We start from the raw sequence: 26,440 nt of genomic DNA, 5'->3' as shown, positions 1-26,440 counted from the left end.
CATAACTATTTCTTATTGATAGGTGACCTTAATAGAAATAATAGGAAACAGACATAAAAGAAAGAACTAAACTAGATGAATTTAACACAAAATATCTTCCCTCTATTTCTGTTTACTTTGGCTTGAGGATAAAAGATAGAGCCAAGTTATTTCTGCATATAGACTAGGGAAAGCTAAATCATGCACTGAAACCAAGTAACAGAATAAGGAAAATTGACTAGTATGTATATTCTGAGAGGACGCTGAGCAAGACCAAACTCTACAAAATTGCTACTGAAGACCAATATGACATTTTTAGCCACAGTCTCCCTAAAAAAATGATGAATTCTACAGTAATTTGATGACATAGATAAAAATTCACCCCTTTTGCCTTTAGTAGATTAAATATGCACTTTCCTTCATAAAACGTATTTTGTAATGAATTATGTTTAACCAGAAGGAAAAAAGAACCCTTAACAAACTTGGGAAGTGACAATTTTCTTAGATTTAAAATAGAAGACAAAGGGGTACAGTCCACAGGGAGGCGAGCCCTACCTAATGAGACTGCTCTGGGGACAGAGGGCGGAGACCTTATTACCTTCCCAATCAAGCGGATGACTGAGACCTCGGGATACTCAGCCTCAAGAATGACTATCTAGCAGTCCAGACTTTTGGAAACAAAGGTCTGATAGAATTGAAAAGATCACTAGTAACTATGGGAACCATGGTTTTTATTGCCTTGGAACCAAGAAAACTTAGATTCTTGGACAATTGTGGAGAGAACGGTCTGCATCACTGGAAATGTCATTCCTCAGCCACACACACACAGAGGGGGGCTGAGATCCAGAAAGAAGCTAATGACAACAATTTTGGCTGATTTTGCAATCCTGCAGTATACAGGTAAGACTATTATGAACCTACACACACACACACACACACACACACACACACACACACACACACACACACGCACACGCACACCTAACTTTTGTTTATTTATTTTGCTGGTCCTGGGGCTTGGACTCTGGGTATGGGCACTGTCCCTGGGCTCCTTTTGCTCAAGGCTAGTACTCTGCTCTACCACTTGAGCCACAGTGTCATGTCTGGCTTTTTCTGTGATTAACTGGAGAGAAGAGTCATGCAGGCTTTCCTGCCCAAGCTGACTTCAAACTGCAGTCCTCAGATCTCAGCCTGAGTAGCAAGGACTACAAGTTGAGCCAGTGGCACTCGGTAGCACCCTTATTTAAGGCATCAATCCTGGCTCATTATAATGCATTTTGGTAAGACCAGTACTTACCAGACCGGAACACAGGCTCTTCACTGACACACTTGACCCCAAACAGATGAGCAGGTGAAGGTAAGCTTTGCGTACAGAGACCATGTGTTGGCTCCAGATAGTTGCCTGGTTATCCACGGTAAGATGATCTGTAGTTCTTGACTTGGAAAATTATAAATGCCTGAGGGATTTTTAGCAGTCTAGACATGAAATTATCTGCTAAGATTGAGTACAAAGTAGACAACCCTCCTGGGTTTTCCAAAGTTGAGATATGACTTGTACATGCCATACATGAAAAAATAATTAACATTTGACATGAACAGTATTATTTATGTATACTATTTATTGTTTGCCATTTAATTATTTATGCAATGCTCTCTGCTATTTTGTTGAGATTGCCATTAATGCTATTTATATTCACATTTTAAAATTTTCTCCTGGTTCAGTAACTCATACCTGTAATCCAAACTTTTCAGGAGGCTAAGATCTGATGATTGTGGCTCAGAGCGAGCTTGGATACTGAAGTCCATGAGACTCTTATCTCCAATTTAATCGCCAGATAACCAGAAGTGGTGCTGTGGCTCAAGGGGTAGGGAAGCATTCAGGCCCAGAGTTCAAGCTGCATGACCAAAAGGGAAAAAGAAAAAAGAAAACAAAAACAAAAAAACACCCCAAACTTTAAACCTAATATCATAGAGATTTGTCATTGACTACATAACACTGGGATGGAACTAATTGGTGGAAGACTTGAGAAATGGGTTACTGGATGGAAAAGGATATTATTGAACTTCTTGAGATGACCCCTACTGTTGTTCCTCTTCTCAGCCTAATAAACATATTTGCAATTGGAATTTTTAATCCTGATGCATGTATTTCTGAGCCACCAGGCCTGTTGTTTTTATTTGTTTTTCTTTTATGTTTCTATTGCTGAGCGACATAGGAGCTTGGCACAAGGACACCAGAGCAAGTCAGTCCAGATGACAAATCTCCAAGTGTAGATAATGAGCTATCAAGGAATGCTTTTTTTCTAAAATTTTTTTGCCAGTCCTGGGCCTTGAACTCAGGGCCTGAACATTGTTGTTGGGCTTTCTCAAGGCTAACACTCTACCACTGGAGTCACAGCACCATTTCTATACATATGGTACCCAGGAATTGAACCCCAGTCTTCCTGAATGCTAGGCAAGCATTCTTATCACTAGGCCAAACTCCAGGCTCTATCAAGAGATACTTTTGACATTTTGTTCATGCTGTATATACTTACACTTCCATTAGGAAGCAACTTATTTGTTATCATTTTATTTTCTTCATTTAGAAGTGTGACTTGAATCTGGGGATACTGTGGATACTGTAAAGGAACCATTGTTATTCTGGCCAAGGATTTATTAGGTTAATACTACATTAGAAATGTAAGATGCGCTTGTCAGATATATAACCAAGCAAGAAATAGGAGCAGACCCCAAAATAAAGAGAAAACAATGTTCCAATGCTCAGAAACACCGATTATCAGATTTTGAAGTCCATATAGAAAAATAAAATAGCTGCTAGCTATAAATAAAGTGTAGAGAACCTCTGTAAAAATGCCCAAACTTGATAAGAACTGGAAAGTATTTACCACTCATGCCAAGGAAGCTTCCATAGACAAGAGAGGGCTACTATAGGAATTGACTTCAGAGATCATGGATGCTAAAACTCCCATGACTTGTCTTCTGCAAATGGGAGAAAAGCTGGTGTAACTGAGGGTGAGCTTGAAAGTTTGAGAATCCAGAAGCCAATGATGTAAATCCCAGTACAAGATAAAAAGCATGAGTACTAGTAGGATGAGTGGTGGGAAATCCTGAAGGCAGAAGGCTCACGAACCAGCAAGTCTGCTGATTTGGAGAAGAAACACTTGTCCTAGTTCTAGGTGAGGGAGAGGCTTTGTCTTTGCTCTGCTTTTCTGTTTGCTCTATTCAGCCCTTCAGAGGATTGGATGTTGTGTGCTCTGATCTTTATTCGGACTGCTGACTCAAATGCTTACCATTTCCCAAAACAGCTTCCCAGTCACACTCAAAATGTTTTACACTGATGTTGGCTTTGCTCGGCTCAGTCAGCCTGACCCATGAAATAACCAGCAAAGGTATCTATCACCTATTCAGTCTTCCCCAGTAAGTTCAACTTTCTTTTCTTCCACAGCAACCTCACAACTTCCTGTATCGTAAGGTGACACTGCTATTTGTCAACAAGTGACCCACAAATGTTTGGATCACATTAGAGTCTTAATGTGTGTCTTCTGTCACTTTGTGAATGTTGCTTAGATTGTCAGCCATCCTTCTATATCATTGCTTTATGATTTGTGCCTGACTCTGGTGATTCTTTGTCATCCTTAACCTTTTTGTTCTCGTGATCTTGTGTCCCTCACCCTTGCCCATAGATGGCCTATTGTGTGGCCACTGAAAATCTCAGTCACCACCTTAGAAGTTACTCAATAAATAGTTAACATTTTACTCTACTGAAGAAATAGTCCAGAATAAAATGTTAGCATACACAATTCAGAGCATAGTCATCGTCCATTAAAATGCACTGAATGACTCTCAGGAAAGAAAATCTGGAGTCCTTAAGAAGCAAGCTAGTGACATAGCAGCAGCTAAACCAGCAACCTCAGACAAAACCAAAATCTAGAGGCATAACTTTCCCAACTTCCCAGATGATGTTGACAATTGGGAAGAAGGATCTGTCTCGAGTAATTTACTCAGTATTATTATTATGGGTTTTTTTTGCCAGTCCTGGGCTTAAGGTCAGGGCCTGAGCACTGTCCTTGGATTTTTCCTCAAGGCTAGATCTCTACCACTTGAGTCTCAGCACCACGTCCAGCATTTTCTAAGTATGTGGTACCAGGGAATCGAACCCCGGGTCTTCATGCATGTTAGGCAAGCACTCTACCACTCGGCCAAACTCCTGACCCCTCAGTATTATTTTTTAAGGCATTCACAATCCTGAAGGGATTTACTACTAACAAAGAAAAAAAACATGATAGACCTCAAGTCATGAAAAGAAAAAAAAATCCTTAGTGAGCATAGGGATGGAGCATACTAGACAATAAGCTCCAAGAGGCAAAGGGTTGGTCTATACTGCTTGTCATTGTTTTTTCCAGTGAATTCCTCATCTAAAGGTTGTGATGAAACACTAGTGTATAGGCAACACAGAGCTCAGCTCTCAGGCTGGGACCAAGTTGAACCCATGGGAAGGAAGTCTCCTAGCTAGCCGTTTTCTCAATGTGGTCTACCTTCCAGGGCATCTACTACCTTCTGGGTCTCTACTCAAACTGAATCCATGATCTGAACCCCCAGAGTTCTCTTGATCTAATTTTCCCTGAAACACCTGACAAACTCGTGTGTGCTGCATTACTAGTATCTCTCAAGTTAACCATCAAGATGAATTGTCTAAGAACATGACACGTGTACTGTGAAGGAGACTTGAAATTCCACCTAGAATTGTGGAATGAAGGAAAAGAAACTTGGATACTACCCAAAAGTTCACCCTCAGAATACCAATCTTCTTTTTAAGGAATTATGTCCTCATTTATGACTTCAAAGTAAAATACCTCAGTGATGCTAGGTTTTCAAGGGCTTTCTGAGTTGGTACTTGTATGATTATCCATTCCAGGTTATTGCATATCCTGGTTTAGTAATTTCAAAGGCTTAAGTTTAACCAAACATTAAAATATGAGACTTTTAAATATTTTGTTTCATCTTTTTTTATTAATTTATTTTTATTGTAATTAATAAAAGGGCTACATGATATTTGCCAGACAGAAGGTACATTAATTCACATATATTGATACCCTTTCACATGTCTTGGTCCCCATTACCCTCCCCCCCACCCCCCCACCCATTTTGGTTTTCCCCCCTTCCCTATCCAATTTCAAATAACCAAATACAAATAAATCCAATATATCAGATAACAAAGTGAAATACTGTAACAATATGAGATAACCAAGGGACAGCAAAAGAGATGAGAGATAACATAGTACATTAAGGACAACAATCATTCATTATATGGCTTTTGTTTCAATATCCTGGAGGTCTTTTCAATTAGCTTCAAACTATATGGCCTTATGTATCAAGGTTTTGCTCTATTGCAGATTTCTGCTAGTAGAGCCCAAGGTTTCTACTGATTATGACAAATGAGGGAAACCATTGAGCTTAATTTCCTTTGAGTCTGGCTTACTTCACTTAACATGATTTTTTCTAAGACTTTCCATTTCCTAACAAATGGGGCGATGTCGTTTTTTCTGACAGCAGCATAGAATTCCATTGTGTACAAATACCACATCTCGATGATCCACTCATCAACTGAGGGACATCTAAGTTGGTTCCATATTTTTGCTATGGTGAATAGTGCTGCAATGAACATTGTTGTGCTAGTGGATTTAGTATGCCCTAGTTTCGGGATGGTTGGGTAAATGCCAAGTAGTGGAATTGCTTGGTCATAGGGGAGCTCTATGTTTAGTGTTTTGAGGAACGGCCATACTGCTTTCCATAGTGGTTGAAGAGTTTGTACTCCCACCAACAGTGTAGTAGGGATCTCTCCTGGCCACATCCCCTCCAGCATCTGTTGTTATTTGTTTTACTGATCCTGGCCATTCCAACTGGAGTGAGGTGGAATCTTAGAGTTGTTTTGATTTGCATTTCTTTTCTGACCAGAGATGTTGAGCATTTCTTCATGTGTCTATAGGCCATTTTTGTTTCTTCTTCAGAGAAGACTCTCTTTAAGTCTTTGGCCCATTTTTTAATGGGATGGTTGTTACTTTGGGGATTAGTTTTGGAGTGATTCAATTTTTGGAGCTGTTGATATATTTTAGATATGAGGCCTTTACAACTAGTATTATACTTAATGGTGAAAAGCTAAAGCCATTCCCTCTAAAATCAGGAATGAGACAAGGATGCCCACTCTCTCCACTCCTCTTTAACATAGTATTAGAATTCCTAGCCAGTACAATAAGGCAAGAAGCAAGCATAAAGGGGATCCAAATAGAGAAAGAGGAAATAAAACTATCCCTCTTTGCAGACGACATGATTCTGTATTTAAAGAATCCTATAGACTCTACTCCCAAGCTCCTTGAGCTGATTCAAAACTTTGGAAGGGTAGCAGGCTATAAAATTAACCCTCAAAAATCAAATGCCTTCCTCTATGCCAACAGTGAGAGGAATGAGGCAATAATCAGGAAAGCAACTCCTTTCGCAATAGCCTCAAAGAAAATAAAGTACCTAGGAATTACCTTAACTAAGAATGTAAAGGACCTTTTTGATGAAAACTTTAAAAGCCTGAAAAAAGAAATTAAAGCAGAACTGAGGAAATGGAAAAACCTCCCATGATCCTGGATTGGAAGAATCAACATCTTGAAAATGACAATCTTGCCAAGGGCTATCTACAAATTCAACGCAATACCCATCAATATCCCAATGGCATTCTTTAAAGAAATAGAAGAGGCAATCCAAAATTTCATAAGGAATAATAAAAGACCCCGTATAGCAAAAACACTTCTTAGCAGAAAGAACAGTGCAGGAGGAATTTCAATACCAAAATTTAGACTCTATTACAGAGTTATAATTATCAAAACAGCTTGGTACTGGCACAAGAACAGGCCTGAAGACCAATGGAATAGAACTGAGGACCCAGATATTAAACCACAGACCTATGGCCACCTAATCTTTGACAAAGGAGCCAAAAAAATAGACTGGAAGAAAGACAGCCTCTTCAACAAGCTGTGCTGGCAGAACTGGATAAGCACCTGCAGAAAACTAAAGTTGGATCCTTCTTTGTCATCCTGCACTAGAATTAACTCCAAATGGATCAAAGACCTAGAGGTAAAAGCTGACACATTGAAAACTTTACAAGAAGGAATAGGAGATACACTAGGCCTCCTTGGCACAGGTAGAAACTTTCTTAATAAGGACCAAGAAGCACAGCAAATAAGAGAAAGGCTGGATAAGTGGGACTGCATTAAACTGTAGAGCTTTCGTATGGCAAAGGATATAGCTAGTAAATTAATTAGGAAGCCTACAGAGTGGGAGAAGATTTTGTTTCATCTTTATCTTCAGTTTTGTAACATTTTAATATTGTTAACTTGTTAGCTTTGATATGTTATCTTTCTTTAGTCAGCATTGACATTAATCTTAATTATTCCAGTGGTACTCTATTATCACCTTAATCAAGCATTCCTGTCTTTGCCTGAGAAATCATTTTTGTCTTTATTCTTTCCTTTTCTATAATGCCTTCAAACTATTTCTATGCTTTTCCTTATAGTGCATTAATGTTGGAGGATTATTTTAAGAAGTTTGTTGAGTTTTTTATTGCTTTTACAAATTATTTGAACTTATTTATCAATAACAATCCCTATATTTTCTTTTCTGCAGGCGAGAATGGATAGTTCTTGTGTGGCTCCAAAACCCTTTCATTCTGTGGGGTTAATGGCTGATTAACTCTACTCTTTCTTGGGAATGAGTTTTTCCACCACTTTTCACTACTCAAATAATTAACTTTGGGGCTGTGGGATTTACTAATTGGAGCCTTGACAATCTCCCACTGTTAGAAACTTGGTTTGACAAACCCACTTAGGGACAACTTTTCACAGTAGAAGGATGACTTGTGATCTCACCATGCTCAGACAGTGCCAGGGCTCAGTCCTTAGTACTTTTTAATCCTTTTATATTCCAAACCTCCTGCATTCCACTGAGAAGACAAGCACAATTCCTTCCCAAATCTTGGTCTGAGTGGCCCAGTGAACTCAAAGCAACCATACTGTACTTCCAGACAGTATTGTTCAAAAGATGTTGCTCCTCTCTCAGGTATATTATCTATCCATATAGCCAATGAACCCTTCCAGAAAGTTAGGGTTGTTCAATAGTTAAGCTCACTGATTCTGTCATTTTAATCATTGTACTTTGTAGAGTTAGGGAACTGAGAAGTAGAAAGCAGTGAGGTGGAATCTAATTCATTGTGAGATAAATTGCTAAGTGAGACAAATCTTTTTCCATAAAAATTACTTAAAGGTGCAAATGCCTATTAGTGGTGTAATACAGAAACATGAACCAATGAAATCACAAAGTGTAAAATGAAAGTTACAAGGCTTATTTTTATCTGTAGAGCTTTGTAATAGCAAAGGTAGAATCAGTGAACTCTGACTTTGCTCTTTTTGTGTGACCTAACAGGGGTATAATGGTGCTTATTTTTTTCCTCATAGATTTATCTAATGCAGTATATAAAAATAAAGCCTTTCATGGGAATTAAAATGAAAGAGACCTTGTGGAGTTCCAAAAATATTTCCCAACTCTGCCAAGAGTAATATGGTCAAAGTTTCCATGAAAAGCATAATTTCATGGGAGTTATGCCTGTTCAGATGGGTATAACATTGCCTACTTAGTTCTCCTTTCTGACACTTACACTGTGGGAATATGATTAACTTGCTTTACCATAGTATGTTACTTTTATTTTGCTATAGTTTTTGTCCATATCAAAAGTTAAGACTCCAAAATGGTAAAGATAATAGTAGGCAGTAACCTTCAAAATAAATATCAAGATTTTAGTATCAAAAAAATATTTAACTCAAACCATATACCATTCATTAAAAAAAATCTTTGCTTTTAGAAATCTAGGGGACAAAAACATGAGAAGGGGTATCAATGTGTGTGAAGTGATACTCCTTCTAGCTGGCAAATATAACTGTAACCCCTCTATTAATTACAATAAAAAATCTGGGTTAGGTTGGAGGAAAACACAAAAAATCCATAAAACTGATGCTATAGGAAGTTATAAATTATGATAAATCTTGATTTCAATGTTTTTTTTTCATGGCACATAAATTAGAAAACAGAGAAAAATCAAGTCATTTAAAATAGTCTAAAATATAGGAAACATGTTTTTGAGAAATGACAATTATTTCTTTCAAAAGTATTATTTAGAACTCAGGAAATTAGCCAGGCAAGCACTCTATCTGCCATTTGGTAATGTCCCCTTTCCTTTTTGCTTTCGTTACTTTTCAGGGAGAATCCCTCCCTTTTTGCCTGGACAAGCCTGGATTGTGCTCCTCTTAAGACTTCCAAAATCACCAAGATAACAGAATTGGGACAAAAAGCAGACAAACCCACAAGAGCCGCTCACCCGAAACAGCCCTGTGGATCTCAGGAGCTGGTGGTGGTTACAGAGGTTCTGGGTGGGGAGTGGAAGCCAGGTTGAAAGGAAGAACCACTTTGATGTGTCCATCAACAAAAACCCACTGATCACTCAGGAAAAAAAAAGACTCTGAATCCCCAAGTCATCATCAATATGTTATTTCCTTTCAAAATAAAATTTCATTCTAAATAAAATCATTTAAAATGAAGAAACCTAGGAACTTAGACCATCTGATACCTGCTGTGCGTGTGTGTGTGTGTGTGTGTGTGTGTATGAGAGAGAGAGAGAGAGAGAGAGAGAGAGAGAGAGAGAGAGAGAGAGAGAGAGAGAGAGAGATCAAACTTGGGCCTAAGCACTGTCTCTGAGCTCTTTTCTCAAGATTAGTGCTCTACTCTCTTGAGCTATAACTTCACTTCTAGCTTGCTGTTGTGCAGGCTGTCTCTGAAGTGGTATCTTCCTATCTCAGTCACTTGGGTAGCTAGGATAACAGGTGTGAGCCACCATCACCTGGTCCATATCTGCTTCTTGAAGATTGTTGGTGAGAGTCTCTAAGGCCTATGGATAAAAGCATTCATTCTAATGTAGATGCCTCCACATGGACTGAACCACTCACAAAGGCTTGTTTATGTATTCATCTTGGAGATAGGGTCCCAACAGTTGAATTGGTTGGGGGTGGGGGGAGTCTCCAACATTTGTATGACACGTGTTGACCATATGCACTGTGTGTCTCTGTGGCTGCACACGCATGTGGATGTGTTAGCCTTTACATGTATTTCCATTTCCCTTTGTGTCTCTGTAGATGGAGATTTTTAAAAATCTCTTTTGGTGATCATTTGATCTCTACATTTCATGATCGCGATCACAATAAGTAACACCACACCTCGAGGATTCAGCTATTTTATGGCATGTACACTGATGACATATGAGCACATAGAACACTTTGAATTCATAGCCACTTCTGAAAACTGAGGCACTGTCAACACCCAGGCTTTCCTGCTGTGTCCAGTTGTGCAAATATATGTAGGAAGGAATAGTCAGAAAACCAGGGAGTCCCGTTGGAAGAAGAGGCTTAGGTAACAAAAGACCAAAGAGAACTTGGAACCCAGGTATCCGGGCAGCCACATTCCCTAGCCACTCCAGCAAGTAAACTTGCCCATTGATGGTGAACCAAGCATCTGTGTTCTTGCTGGGGAGACTCTCAGGTGGCACCTGGAAGCACAGGGCAGAGCAACACTGATGGGAACACTACTCTGATGTCTCAGGGCTAATCCGAGGGGTCACCTGTGATGAACATCCAGTAGGGCATAGCCAGTCCACTACAGATAAAGCTGTCTGGAGCTGCAGACATAGCAGCTGAGGTAGACCCAGGCCCAGCAGAGGCATGGTCAGGAGACCCATCCCATGACAGAACAGCTCTGTGCCTTGACATGCATCAGCCTAGAGCATATGATGAAGACTCCACTCCATCAGAGGCAGACAATGAAGAATGAGCATCGGGCAAAGTCAAGGTGGCTCTCAAAGAACAATCTCCACCTGCAGTGGCAGCCAAAGAGCCACAACATGGGCAGCCCATCTTCACCTGGAGTTCTTGTCCATGCCATCTGAGATAGACTGTCTTGCACTGTGTCAGAGAAGAGCCACTAAATATTAGAGCCAACCTGCATCCCGCAGAGTATCTGCCTGTGGCATCCACCTTGAGAAGAGTCGGTAGCTAAAGACCTAGCACGTGGTACACTTGAAGAGGCACTTGAGCCTCTGCTCCTGTCAGGCCCCACCTACAGGCTTTGTAGGAAGAGCTGTCACATGGTAAAGCAATCAGTATCATGTGGTGTTCGGACCACTGCTTGTAAAGAAAATCTACTCCCATCAGTGACTGATGTCTGAAAGGCAGTCCATGTTACTGCTGACCTCAATCTCCAGTTTTCCCAGATTGGTGAGGACAAATGGCCCACTGTCTGTACCTATCCTCTCTGCTCTAGAGATCTAGCAGGCACTATGTACGTCCTTTGTCAGATGCAGCCACCTTGACTGGCAGAGGGCAACTTAGCTTCAGCAGATAGATCCCAGTGTGATTCCAATTTAAGACAGGGAACACAACTTTGGGTGTGGAGATAAAGACTTGGAGAAACTTCTGAACTCTGAAGCACCAGCTCAGCCTTTTCTACTTTGTGTCATTTTTACAATGGGTTTTAGTAAAAATTTACTGTTTATTCATGTCAGTGGCATCATTCAGGGGTCTAAGCCCTGTTGCTCTAGAATCATGAGCTCTGCCGGCTTACTGGAGCCCCACACAGAGCCTGTGGTCCTGAAGAGGTCGAGCTCATGGCTGTCCTGGAGGAAGAAGAAGGGGGAGCCCTGGTGTGCAGGGAACCAGGGAAAGGCCAAGGAGTGGCAAAGGAGTTGGCTTTGTGTGTGTACAATTGTGTCTGAGGCAGGGCCCAGGGTAGGTAAGAGACAGGAGCTTCAGTCTCTTCATCTGTGAAATGGGACAGCAGTACCTCCAAGGGTTGAGAAGAGAGAAAACAAAATAAAAATAGTGTGTGGCTTCACTCCGTCACCCCTGAGCCCCAAGTCTGGGTGCTGGGGTGCGGTCTAGTGAGATAGCACCCTGCCTAGAATGTGTGAGGCCCTGGGTGTTGCCTTCAGCACCACAAACAGGTAGGGTATATGGGGGAACTTCCAGTGGCCCCCGATTTCTTTTCCCCAATACAGGACTTAGCTACATCTCACAGAAAGCCCATCTAGACACCACAGAGGCCTGGCTTAGCCATGAATCTACAAGCCCTCCCCTCCCCTTCCCCTACCCGCCCCCCCCCCACACCTTAGCTCTGACCTCAGCATGCTCGCTCTCACCAGCCTCTCTCTTTCCCCAAATGCTTCCGTTTGTTTTGTCTGAGTTAACATCTTACTTCCCCCAAGAAGTATGTATTCCCTGAGGGTGAGACCTCAACCCCCACCTCCCAGTTCCTTTGTCCCTTCCCCAGGACCTAGACGAGTGTCCAGCTCCTGTCCACAGCCCCAAGCATATCCCAAGTATTCCAAATCATAGAAATGGAGGGACGAGTCTATGTGCGGCGGTGACCTGCTGGATCTCATCCAAACTCTGGGTTGTCTGAGGTCAGAGGAGGAGGCCCAGAGTTCAGGCAAGGGGTGAACGTCATGCGCTACTACCACGACACGAGTGTGGCACACAGAGAACTAAATTAGAGCATGAGAGAGCATCTTTGGACTCGGGCAACCGAGTACCAGCTGGCCAGAGGCTAGGCCCGAATCGCGGCACGTTATCCTTTTGAGTCCTCGAACTCTTCCAGCACCCACCAAGGGCACGACGGCTCCAAAGTGGACGTGTGCAGGCTGGACGAGTTGCAGAAAGCCCCATTGTTAGGTGGGTGAGGTCCCATTTCCAGAAAGAACCCCACGGAGCTGGAGGGCAGGTGCTGAGGGAGCCTCCAGCGTCCCAGCCCACATCCCTAAGCCTGGTAAACGACATCCCTGGGGCAGACAGGGAGCTGGACCCTCGCCCGAGCGCGGGGTTTAAGACCATCTGACAGCTTTGGCCCGCTAGGGACAGCGGTCCCTGGAGACCCAGGCTTCAGCTTCGCACTGATCACGAACCTGGCCCCCATCCACGGGAGGTGCTGGAAGCGAGGCTGGCTTGGAGGTGTCTTGGGCACATACCGGCTCCTGGAAGAGCAGAAAGCACAGTGGGTAGGGTGGGACCCGCAGACCCAGCCCGGCTCCCTGCCCCTTCCCCTCAGAGGCTCTGGCCTTGCCTGTCCCCACAGCCAGGGCCTGCCCTTCACCCCTCCACCTGGAGGAGGACCAGAAGGGAGACTGGCACCCCTCGCATCCACTCAGACACCTCCATCATTGTGATGTCTGCCCGCCCAGCCCCTGACACCCTGGCTGCCCCTGCGCCATCAAGCAAGTGGAGGAGACAGAGGACAGCCGTTCGCACGCAGCACCCGAGGACTTGTTCCCATGGGGTCAGTGTACTGCAGCCCTGGCCCCCGACCCAGGGCAGAAGCTCCCGGCTATTGTCCAAAAGGGATGCACAAATGGTCCCCCCTACCTACAGCCGGCCAACACAAGATGGCGAAGCAGTCCTGACTGCTGGCGAGGCCCCGGGTCCCCAAGGCTGAGGACGCCAAGCTCCGGCTTCCCACTGGGAGGTCAGCTGCTATAGAGGTGGAGCTGACGCCTGTGGCTGTGGGCGACACAGCCATGGTTCTGGGACAGTCGAAGAAGGCCAAGTGGCACAGCTACCCCGCGATCCTAAGCATGCGCTGCCCATTTCTGAAGTAGAACAACTTTTTTTTTTTGGTACAAGATGAAGGGCCACCGCATGCTTCTGCTGCCAGAGATCAGAGGCTGACAGTGGAGGTGACACAGGCCCCTGCTGAAGGACCCTCGAGTGGTGCAGACATGAAGGAACTGGAGCTGGCAGGCCTGTGTCTCCCAAGCTCCAGCCCCTTCCAGCTGTGGCAGGAGTTGAGTCCAGCAGCAGTCGAGGACAGAGGGAAATGTCCTGGCAATACCCTAAGCAGGCTAAGAGGAAGTGCTGAAAGTGGAGGCACATTATCCACAGGCTCTGAGGACTGCCCGTCTGCCTGCCACACCATAATCCTGTGCACAGGAGCAAAGGAATCTGCTTCCCCCACCCCCATGTGCTTTCAGTTAAACTGGAGAGAATGCTGAGGGGGTTGGGGGCGGGGAATGGGCCAACTGTGGGCTCACATCCCAACAGAGCCAAGCCCAAAGTCCACTGATAGGTCCTGCCCCCTGCATACCCCTGGTCTCTATCCATTCTACTGGGAGATGTGCAACTGGCCAGACCAGAAGAAGTTACCATTGCCCAGGCCTCCCCAGCATCCTTCCCTCAAGGTGTCTGTCGAGGCCTGAATGTCCACAGCATCAACAGATGCTCTTGAGAGATGACCACATGAGTTCTGTCTTGTATCTTGTGTGAATGTCATTGAACTGCTGACTTTAAAAGAGATTTGGGGGCTCAGACTCTTGAGTAGCCTTATCCATAAGCAACTTAATTGTTTTTTTTTAAATTTTTTTCATGAGAGAATATTGTCTCTCTGTGCAGCAAGATTTTGCCTCAAACTCTTGATTTGTCAATACCCAGCTTCTCTTATTTTTTTATTTTTATTTTTAGTGTTTTGCCCTTCCTAGGACTTGAACTCAGGGTTTGGGTGCTACCCCTGAGCTTCTTTGTGCTCAAGGCTAACACTCTACAACAAGCTACAGTGACACTGGGAATTTTCTGATAGTTTATTGGAGATAAGAATATCTCAGACTTTCCTTCGGGGCTTGCTTTGCATTACCATTCAAAGATCTTAGCCTCCTGAGTAGGTAGGTATGAGCCACTGGCACCCAGCTTCTTTTATTTTTATATGACTTAGAATAAAAGAGTCACTGTATCTGGCTGACTGGGAGATTTGAATAAAGAGACATTGTACCAGGTGACATGCCTTTTATGGAGCACACTGATTTCAGGCACACATCAGGATTTCAAGCCACTGTGTAACGAAGCATGGACACTTATGGAAGTCCCTGTGGTTATGGCACTTACTTATAACCTAATATCAATACATGTCTAGTCCAACTCAAGCACAATGCATACACAACGATAGCATTGTCTATTTTGCCTGCTTTCTTTACTGCTCCCAACAGTACAGATTTTGTTAATTCAGACTGTGTGAGCAAGTTGTGGATTCAAACATTTAAATGACACCAAATAGAACAATGAGATTTGTGTTTGTATGCTCATAGGCTATTCCTAGGACTTGAACTCAAGGTGTGGATTGTGTCCTTGAACTTTTTTGTTCAGAGCAGTGTGTTACGACTGGACCCATGGCTCTACTTGCAGCTTTTTGGTGTTGGTGGTTAACTGGAGATAAGAGTCTGATGTACTTCTATCCCCCACCCCTGGGCTGGGTTTAAACCACAATTCTTAAGTCTTAGCTTCTTAAGTGACTAGGATTGCAAGCCTGACCCACCAGTGCCAGCTAAGAGCAAGTCTGTTTTTTTTTTCAAGAGCCTGAAAATTATAGATTCTGCTCAGCAAGTGAGGTACTAAAGGCTCATATAAAAAATGAAAATTTTTTTCTGAGCATGATGGTACCTTTATAATCCAAGTTACAAAGTGGAGGCAGAAACAATGAAGTTTGAAGCCAATTACCAATAGTCTGTTTTCAAAATAAGATTAAAAACAACAAAAGTAAACCAAAGGCTTGAAGTTGTGGCTCAGATATAGCAAGGCAAACTCCAGTCCTGTCTGTGTGCAATCCATAGTTCAGTAAGAAAGAACATTGCTTTAATCTGTGGATAGCGTCACAATTTGGCTTTCAACTCTCTCATTTTTTCTTTTTAAGTACTCACAGGGAGAGAGAGTTTTTGTTGTGACTGTTGTTTATGGAAAACCCATTTTGGAAATATTATCTAGCTACAATGAAAAATATTCCCCACAATAATGAAGAATGCTTTGAAGCCAGGAATGGTGATTTACCTTTGTAATCCTATCTTCTCTAAGGTCCTTCTGGACTCAGTAAACCATGGCAGACATATGTCGCCAAGTCATTGCAAACTCAATGCTGGCTGTTCAGTTCGCATAGTGATAAGCCAGGTTCCTCAGGACAGAGTTGATCAAGCTTGGATGTAGAAACCAAAATAAACTGCAAAATCAAACGTGAAATTCCCAGGTATAATTTCCACAACTCAGTGGATGTGGAGAAGCTCCGCGGGTCCGAAACTGTCCATTATGTTTCAATCACTATGATTCCTACTGACTGACCTGTTGTGACATTGTGCCTCTCACAAAGCAAATGGTGCTAAAAACCAAGGTAAAAAATATGGTGATCTCTGAAAGGTAATAAGAGCATCTCTGCACAGACTAAAAGTCTGAGACCTGTGGAAAGGGTCTGAGTGGGATTATAGGAAAAAGAGACCAGCTGGTATGAAATAGACAGCCTGGTTCTCTCTTCTAGAGAGAAACAGAGAAGATGGAAAGGAGGGAGGGATAGAGAAAGACTAATGCAGAGTCAATACAGATTGCACTGTTGGTTTTATTGGCTATGATTTGGCAGCAGAACACTTACAATGAGAAGACTACCTTTAGACATACTTAGAAGGCCTGAGGGAGATAATACAGCCAAAATATCCCAATCTACACCACTATCTTTCATGTCTTCATTTAGCTATCCAGAGGAGCTTGGTTGGTCTTCAGGAGAAAATGAAATTCAAGGAAACTCAAGGCAATCAAACAGCACATGGAAGCCTCAGGAAAGTCCCATGTGTCAGGCTGCTCTCTGAGACAGATGACCAAGTCTTTTGGGGTTAATTGCCTGCTACAGATACTTTGCAGCATCTGGAGACCTGTAGGGAAGTGGTAGTGCCCCATGTACCATGTACCATGTCAAGCCCCTCAGCCACAGCCTGGCTCTTGGGTGGACTCGACCCAGTGACTGGAATCTGGCCAGTGGCTGTGAGCCAGCATTCCAGCAGAATGAGGGTGTGGCTGTGCTCCTCCAGACCATGCATTTATCTGTCCCCTTGCCAGAATATCAGCTTCTCCCAGCCCCACTTCTAGGTAAGAAACAATGGAGCACTGACATGTTCAGACCTGGCCCACCACACTTCCATGTCCAAGCCGCTGGTGGTAGAGATTGAACTGTAAATCTTAATCTTTTGTATATTTCTGTAATACTTCAACTTACACATTTGAAGTAAGTTGGGTGAATGTTGCTTTTCTTGTTTTTCTTTTCAATGAAGTACAGAATTCTAAAGTGAACTACCTAAAAAACACATAAAATAAATGTAAACTAACATCAGGTCTTCTAAGTTCCTGTGTACTAAAACATCTCTTAGCAGGGCACCAGTGTCTCATGCCTGGCATCTTAGCTGCTCAGGAAGCTGAGATCTGAGGATCATGGTTCAAAACCAGCCAGGGCAGGAAAGTCTGTGAGACAATCTTATCTCCAAAGGACCCCCAGAAAACTCTAAGTGGCACTGTGGCTCAAAGTGCTGGAGCACTAGCCTTTAGCAAAAGAATTCAGGAACAGCACCCAAGTCCTGAGTTCAAGCCCTGTGATTTAATTAATTGATTAAAAACATCTCTCCAATATACCACCATTATAAAAAATCTTACTAATATAAAATGATGAATTGTACTAAACATAGCTGTATTTAGAGACTGCATTCTTTTAAATTATTTTACCTTAAATATTCAGCGCTGGTTACGGGATGTGATAATGAAAAGAAAGAGCTTAGAAATGAGGTCACATCTAGACTTAGATTCCTTGGGTCTGCCCAGAAGAGCTTGAAGAGGAGGCAACATTACTGCTTTTTTTTTTTTACAGTAACTAAGCTGTCTTTGAAAGATAACATCTTTGTAACCAACACCACTGTCTCATTAGTGCAAATTCTAATCTGGCTTTATGCAAGATTTTCCATTCAGTCCTTGGTTATTGTCCTTTGGTGGAGAGATCTGGCAAATGATATTTGTGTGACCTCATTCATCTGAAATGTAGGCTCAAGCCAGAAACTGAATTTTGCAAAATGGAAATGGCTTGAGGGGAAAGGAAAACACGGAGTCTGTATTAGTCAGAGAAGCTATTAGTGAGCAAATAAAAAACAAGATTGTCTGAAGATTGAATTTGGCTTCCTTTGGGGGGACTGATTAACAGGTAGTATAATTCCAAGTCATCTGGTTAGAAAAAGAATTTACCAAATACAGGAGTATTATATTTTGTGAGTTGTAAGCCAAAATAACTGTTATGAAAGTCAAATTTCATAGTAGTAATTTATATGTGGCAGGGAGTTGTAGAAAATATGTCAAAAATTGTATCTTATTCTATATAAATATATCACCAGGAAATAGTTCACATCTATAAGTGAGATACATTTCAAAAATAGCATATTAGAATACTGATTTCATTAAAGAATGAGAATAAATTCTTCTAGAACATCCTTGAGTAACAGAGTCCTACTTTTAAGAGAATTTACCATGCATCATTTTCTATAGAATCAGAGCAGAATTCTCAGTGTAAAGGATTGATTTATCTGAATACTTCCTGAAAGACAGACACACATATGATCAAAAAAAGATATCAAACAAATGTCATGTTATAGGTCGAAGGAAAAGTAGTATAATGTGTGCTAAATGTTATACATACATATAAAAAACAGTTACTTTCTTGAAAAAGCAACAAAAAGTTCCTAAAGCACTCTTGCTGTGACCTACTGTGGCAAAAGTGATATTCAGTAACAACCACTTGGGCTGATTTTTTAATGCTATTCATTGATTTAGATTAAAAATACTACTTACTATTTAAATGATTTAGAAAAATGTTATCTTTGCCCATCAAAATTTTAATACTTTCACTTAGCTTTAGCCTGAGTCTATATGCTAATAGTCTTTTCTTTTTTTTTTTTTTTTGATTAGTTATGGGGCTTGAACTTTGGGCCTGGGTGCTGTCCCTGAGCTCTGTCAGCTCAAGGCTAGCGTTCTGCACTTGATCCACGGTATCATTTCCAGTTTTCTGGTGGAGATGAGTCTCATGGACTTTCATGTCTGGGCTGGCTTTGAACAGCAATCCTTAGCTCTCAGCCTCCTGAATAGCTATGATGATAGATGTGAGCCCCCCCACACCCAACTAGATTCTAATATTCTTACTTATGGGGCTGGGAGTTTGGCCTAGCGGTGGAGTGCTTGCCTAGCATGCCCAGAGACCTGGGTTCAATTCCTCCATACCACATTCATAGAAAGGACAAAAAAGAAAACTAATATTTTTACTTACACCTTCAGCCAATATGCATAGGTGAAATGAAAGAACACTATATTGTAAGAATGAGATAATGACTGTTTCTAATTTTAGGGTATTTATAGCCACATTTTCTGACCTGATAGTATAACAGTTTAGAGTCCATATAACAAGAATTTAGACAAACCCATCATTCATTATTTTTCTCAGTTACAGTAACATTAGGGAGTTTCCAGGCTTTGGAATATTGGTCACCTGCATTCCATCCTATAAAAATAAACTCCACAGAAACTTTAGAGCTGAATCACAGTTATTATACTTCCATCAACCCAATCAAATTCTGAAGGTATGTATTCATGCTAAAGGTTCCTTGTTAGAGCTTATATTTAAGATCTACAAAGCTGTTTTATTTGTATTAATGTGTAAAACTTTAAAAGCTATATCTCAATTACTTTTCCTCATGACAATTAACATTTACCCTTACAATTTATAACATACATGATATTGGTTTTGCCCTATAAAATCTGCATTATGGATAACTTTAATACACAAAATCATATACAATGGATTATGAACACTTTGGATTTTTCATGAAGTTCAGAGGAGTAAATTAGCAGGACTCACTGTGGTGAAATAAGACTAAATCCAAAGTGATCCCTCTCCCCCGCCCCCAGCAGAATGGCTTCTTAGTGATTAAACATTACAAAGATACAATTTGGGTAAAGAAAATCTATTGTTTTCATTGCCCCCATTTGGTAGCATTCTTTTGATAATGACACTCTAATTTTACTTTGGTAAGTTAGGTCTTCCTCTTTACCCTCAGATCACTTGACACATGCCTTCTCCCATACTTCCAGTTTATTCACAAAAGGATGGTCACAGACCCTAGTCCTCCAAAGATGACTTGACTGAATTTAGGACCTGGGTTGGACTATAGAGAAAAAAGTGCTCATTTTCCTATGAGGCTGTTGAAATGTGATGAAGACCTGGGGAGGTAGAGATATCTGCCCATCACAATGGACATCTTTTTTCCCCCTTCAGCTGATTAATTATGCCAAATTTAAATTGGATTTCAGTCCCTTGTAACTAGAATGATCTTGATCAATATCATAATTTTTTTCAAAGACCTAAAAGAAACTATATCCTTTGGAATCCCTAAGAAAGAATAATAGAATTGTTCTTGATGTACTATGTTAGTTTCCTTTTCTCTTTCTGCCCTTTGGTTAATCTCATACTGTTACTATATCTGACTTTGTTACCTGGCATATTGTATATACGTTTATTTGTTTATTTGAAATAGGAAAGGGAAGGGGGGAAAAGATGATTGGAAGGGGTGGTGGGAGGGAAATGTGGACAAAAGCATGAGAAGGGGTATCAATGGGTGAGAAGTAATACACCTACTATCTGGAGAATGTAACTGTAACCCCTCTATACATTACAATTAAAAATAAAAAAAGAAACTTAATTGTTTGTTGATCTATCTGAAATGTACTTCATCCAACCTACAGTGAAAACATTGCCTGTTATCCCAACATGCATCTTTGATAATAAAGAAAGAATTAAAGAAAGAACCACTAGTCAAATGTCTTAGAACTTACTTCTAATCCAGAAGCAAGCCAAAAATAAATAAAAATAAATTGTAGCCACATTTAAAATTGCTTGTAACTCAGGTGACCGCTTTCCATATTAAAGTGTGTGGGCTACCTCTTACATCTCTTCCTGCATATGGCAGCCAGTCTCTTATGGCACTTTGGCCACAGCTGCATTCACCTGGAATGCTCTTTACCTCCCCCTACAGTCTGCTCTGGCTAATTAGCGTGTATTTATTTACCCTTTCCATTTCAGTATCGAGAAACAGCCCTGGAGTCTGCACAAGACTATATCCTCTGGTTATAATCACATTCCTTGTTCTTCTCCTTCATAATCAATCTATACTTACCCATTTAATATTCATTTTCTCATCCTCATTTCATGTTCTATGAGATGAGGGAATTTTGGGGTTTTTTTCCATTGTTTTTCATCACCCAGCCCATCTCAATGTGCTCACGTACAAAAAGAACTCAGCAATTTGTCTCCAAAATATGCGTCCGAGGGTAACCATCATTCTTTGAAAGATTTGCTCTACTTTAAAGCCCTGACCTAGTCCAACCACTTGCTTCAAAAGATTAGAGGGAAGTCTTGATACTTACTTTTCAGTTAGTTAGTGTTCTATCACTTGAACCATACCACTAGCCTGTTTTTTTTTCTTATTACTTTGAAGATGGTATCTCATGAACATGTCTGCTCAGGCTGGCTTCAAATTTTGATTTTCCATGTTTATACTTACAATCTGGGGGAAAAAATCTCCGTGATCTTCTAATAATTTACTTAATACCTTCATTTGCCAAATATAATATATAAGGAATTACTAGAAATTCAGACTTCCCCCCTGTGCTTTTGCATTCTAAAACTCCAAAGGCTAGCTCTACACATGATTTTGAGGGAAAAATAGTTGTGAATAGTTGTGAAATAATAGTTGTGAAGCCAGGAACTGTGGCTGCTCAGGAGAGGCCGAGATCTGAAGATTGTGGTTTGGAGCCGTCCCTGGCAAGAAAGTCCATGAGATGCTTTTCTCTAATAAGCTACTGAGAAAAGGCCAGAAGGAGCACTGTGGTTCACCTGGTACAGTGCTGACCTTGAGCACAAAGTTCAGCGTGAGCAACCAGGCCCTGAGTTCAAATTCTAGGACAGATAAAAAGAAAAGATTGCAAAGAAATAAGTCTCAAAGGTGTACAAACACATATATACATATGCATATATACATATGTATACATACCCTTGCCAACATACACATATACATATACACATATACATATGCAAAGACTCATGCCAGGACAACAGCTTTAGAAGCCCTTAAAAGCCAAAAATTTATTATTTTATTAGTAGTTAGAGACCAACAGATCAGGAGATTCCTTGCAAATGACAATCTAGTACCCACAGTCACCAAGAGGCAGGAGCTTGTCGCACTTCTGGAGGCCATGTGGAGAAGCACAGGGAGGCCAAGACAGCCTGAGATGGGCTTCCCATGGCAAGGAACAGGCACATTAGAGCAAGCGGGCCTGAGGTTGGCTAGTCTGGACAGTGTCATCAGGCTCTTCAGCATAGCACCTGTCCTAGTTGTGAAGAAGCCAAAGAAATGGTTGCCCCACTAGAGATGCTTAGAATGCAGGGTTTGGATTGGTTCATCTCTAGCTGGAAGCCCATCCTTGGAAGGGGAGTTGGGGAGTTCTGTACTGTTTCTAGGATGTGGGAGGGGTGATCCCTCCAGGGTCATCCAAAGTCCCAGATAGCAAACCATGATCACACACACACACACACACACACACACACACACACACACACACACACACACGAGAGAGAGAGAGAGAGAGAGAGAGAGAGAGAGAGAGAGAGAGAGAGAGAGAGAGAGAGAGCATCATAGTTGATAAATATACATCCTGCACTTTCCAATACCACTCGGATCCATGGATGATTCCTATTTGATCTCCTCAGCTGGGAGTGAAGGACACTAGGCATAGTTAACATTGTAAAGTACATTTCCCTAAATGGTACCTATTTTGTGACCGAGACTGCGTGAACCACAACATCTTTTGTGATCCATGGACCCTTGTGTGCAAGCTTCTGCATCTGTAAAAACCACCTTCAATTTAGCCCCCTGACACTGTGGAAAGTGAACGGCTATGCAAATATTTTCAAAATCCTCAGTTGACCTTCCTAAAAGCTTAACTGTTTCCAGAGCCTTTTGTGGTGATTCTAACTACAAAGGATTTCATATTAAATAATTATTGGCTTATTTTTCTATGCATGAAAGTCCCATTTACACAGACTTTGGGGATTTCTGCAGCTGGTGAGCTTCCTGGGCCGCTCATGACCTATCCATCAGTGACCCCAGGCCTTCCATTTTCCTCAACGGATGAAAACAGAGAGTTGTATTCTGTGGAACTGATAAATGTTTCTAAACTACTCTGTCTGGGGGAAAATGCTGTGCTAAATACTTCATTTATTTACTACATGTATTTATTGAGTGGTGGCTATGTGTGAGATACTTTTGAGAGCACTGAGAATAAACAGCAAGCAAAACGAACGACTCATGTTCTACAGTAGAGCAGGCAATCATGAATGCATGTCAGGTGTTAAAAAGGCAGCAGAGAAAAGGGATGATGAGAAGGGGGAGCAAAAAGTAACATAGAAACTGGGAAGGTGGCTCTGTGGTAGAGTGCCTGCCTAGCATGCATAAAGCCCTAGGATCATTTCCTCAATACCACATCCACAGATAAAGGCAGAAGTGGTAGAGCACCAGCCTTGAGCAAAAGAAGCTCAAAGACAGCGCCCTTGCCTTGAGTTCAAGTCATAGGTCTGGCAAAAAAAGGTAAGTAACATACATAGTAAGTAGTAAGTAACAAAAGGTCTTGGCAAAGGCTCTGAACGTACTGAAGAGAATGGACTGGACACAGGGAACTGAGGGGATGTAGCTAGGAACCTAAGAGTAATGTTTGGGTCTCGAAATGAGATCATGGAGAGCCTATTGTAGAGCTGAGAGGAAAAGAAGAGAACTGAAAGACTTGTCCTCTGATCCAAAAGATGTGAGACTCTCATCGGGGAGAGAAAATCAATCAATATACAGTCAGTGGAAATAGATCATCATAGGTGGATTCTGTTGCATAGGTCTCACAAGCAAGTACAATCTGTCAAAACACTCAACATGGTTTATTGGCTCTTGCCAGAATGAATATATAACCAGATAATCTGGTGGTGAGCCACATGATTAAGAGAAACTCAACTCTGGGATGTGAGGCATTCCAAAGACCTTTAACAACAGCTCTGCAAGGAACTGGGTCTTATGAGGAACTTCCAGAAAATGCACAATGGCAAACAGAAGTAAGAGCCAAGAAGCAAGAATAGTCACTGGAACAGATCATCTTTGTGCTTGGGGGTTCAGAGGCGCTCAAGGCTGGCAAGCCCTATGGAAACCAGCATCCTAAGTGAATATGTATTAAAGACCTAGCCCAGTGCAGTAGGAGTAATGTGTAGTCAATTCTTATGGACTTTTGCAATGAACTATTCATCCAGTATTTCTGGAAATTAATTTCAAATGCGAGGTTGCATGAGGTAATTGCCTCAGTGACACAGATAGTCAATTCATAGGAAGAAACATGGAACCCCACAATAGGAATGAAGTCTTCATCGATGAGGTAGGTGCCTGGCCATGGTGGCTCTGTCTTGATGGGACCATTTACCAGCTGGATGACTATGATCTGGCAAATCATAGGGATGGTGCAAATCCCATGGAGCAGGAAACCAGATCCACATCATTCTCCTCCACTGTAAAACTTACCAGCTATGTTCACATTCTTCTAGAAACACTGGTTGCCACTCAGTCATCAGAAATGACTTTCTACATAAGCACTGGAGGAAACATTTGGGGCATCCGTAAAAGTGATCATTCAATGTATCCTTTTGTGTAGTAGATAACCACTACCAATAATAGCACTTCAGAATCCTCTAGGTTTAAAAGTCCTATAATAACAATAACTTACTGGTAGCTTAACACATAACAAGATGAAAGAGCATCTCTACAAGGCCATGCAAAGCCACGTCCCTAATATGTATGGCCTAGGTCTAGCCTGTGAGGTGCTAATTTATAATTTTCTTTGAACTGATACTGAGAAGCAAAATGAACAGAGAACAATACTGCCCTCTACCGGTATGAGAACTGGAAATTTATTTTGATGTTTCCCTCCAACTGTCAGGGATTTCCAGAACAATTCCTAGAGCAATCTACTGCTTGCCAAAAATGAAGGAAATGACTGATATAATTTACTGGATAAAATACAGGCTCAAATAATCCTATCATTGTCTGACTTTTCTAGGTAATGACATGTGAGCAGTCAGATCCAGCCTCTGGGACAGTGGATATTGCATTTCTTCTATTCATCATTCAGTTTCCTTAATGGAAAATTCAAGTTGTCTCTATTGTTCATTTTAAAAACATCCTTTTATAATTAATTATATGCACAAGGGGGTTTCATTCTGATATCACTATGTATGCGTATATGTGTTTGGCTAGACTTATTTTCTCATCACTTGCCTATCTCCTGCTTTTCCAAACAATCACAAGCTTCATTGGTCCATTCTCATATATGTAGATAAAGTGTTCAGTCATATTTATACTCATTAGGCTCTTACTTCACCTTTCAATCTCCCATCTGTACTTACAGCCCGATAGGATTTATTTTCTAGTCTTATCATTTTGTTGTATACCAACAATTCAAAAGGGATATTTCACACATGCATATGCAATTTTTAATCAGACTGATCCTCTCACTTTCTTCATTCTCACTATTCTCTGTTTTTCAGGAGCTCTCAGTAGGTTTTGTTTTGTCATCTTCATTCACAGATGCAATGTATTTCAATATTGTTCACTCCAGAGTCCGGGAGCATTACATGTTGGTAAGGTGCTTGACTAGCATGCATAAAGCCCTGGGTTGAATTCCTCGGTACCACATACACAGAAAAAGCCAAAAATGGTACTGTGGCTCAAGTAGTAGAACGCCAGTTTCCTTTTCCATTCTAATCCCTTCAGTGGGTTCACAATTACAAACATGCACACACACATGTATATGAAAGAAAGGATGAAAGGTGTGTGTGTTTGACATGTTGAACAATTGGTCAGATGCAGAGCTCAATGTTACTTTGGCTATTCAGGGTCTTTCATGTTCAAATAGGCTTAGAATGTGATTTCTTTTTGCTTTATGAACAATGGTATTGGAATTCTAACAGGCACTGTGTAGAATCTGTAGACTACTTTTATAGTACAATCATTTCTAAAATAATACTGTCAACTGATAAGCATGGAAGGTCTTCTGATGGCTTCATTTTCCTTCTTTAACCTTTTAGAGTTTTCATTGTAGAAGTCTTTTATCCTTTTGTTTAAGCTTATTTTGAGGTATCTTTTAAAAAAACTATTGTGATTAGAATTGTTCTTCCTCAGTCCATTCAGATGGTATACAGAAAAAGCAACTGATAGATGGTTTTTGTGTCTTGATTTTGTATTCTGGAACAGTGCCAAATGAGTTTATCAAATCTAGAAAATGTAGAGGTGAAATTTTAGGGTCCTGTAGGTTTAGGATCACATTATTTGTAAATAGGAATAATTAGACATCATCTTTCCCTATTTTAATTATTTTTTATTTTTCTCTCTTGCATTTTTGTCTCGGCTAGGAAT

General features: G+C 41.3%; 1 long non-coding RNA gene across 1 annotated transcript; it reads right to left on the bottom strand.

Annotated features, from left to right (window-relative positions):
* Nucleotides 1–12,227: 12,227 nt before the first annotated feature.
* Nucleotides 12,228–13,921, bottom strand: LOC150049250 (uncharacterized). The gene is made up of 2 exons (XR_016539038.1): nt 13,479–13,921; nt 12,228–13,090 (listed from the first exon to the last, which is right to left on the bottom strand). It is a non-coding gene; the product is annotated as an uncharacterized LOC150049250 (long non-coding RNA).
* Nucleotides 13,922–26,440: the final 12,519 nt, after the last annotated feature.

The sequence above is a fragment of the Megascapheus bottae genome, chromosome 20, assembly GCF_031878675.1.
Source record: "Megascapheus bottae isolate mThoBot1 chromosome 20, mThoBot2.hap1, whole genome shotgun sequence".
In the NCBI taxonomy this organism is placed as follows: Eukaryota; Metazoa; Chordata; class Mammalia; order Rodentia; family Geomyidae; genus Megascapheus; species Megascapheus bottae.
The sequence above is the reverse complement of the archived record's forward strand: the minus strand, read 5'-3'. Positions and strand labels throughout refer to the sequence as shown.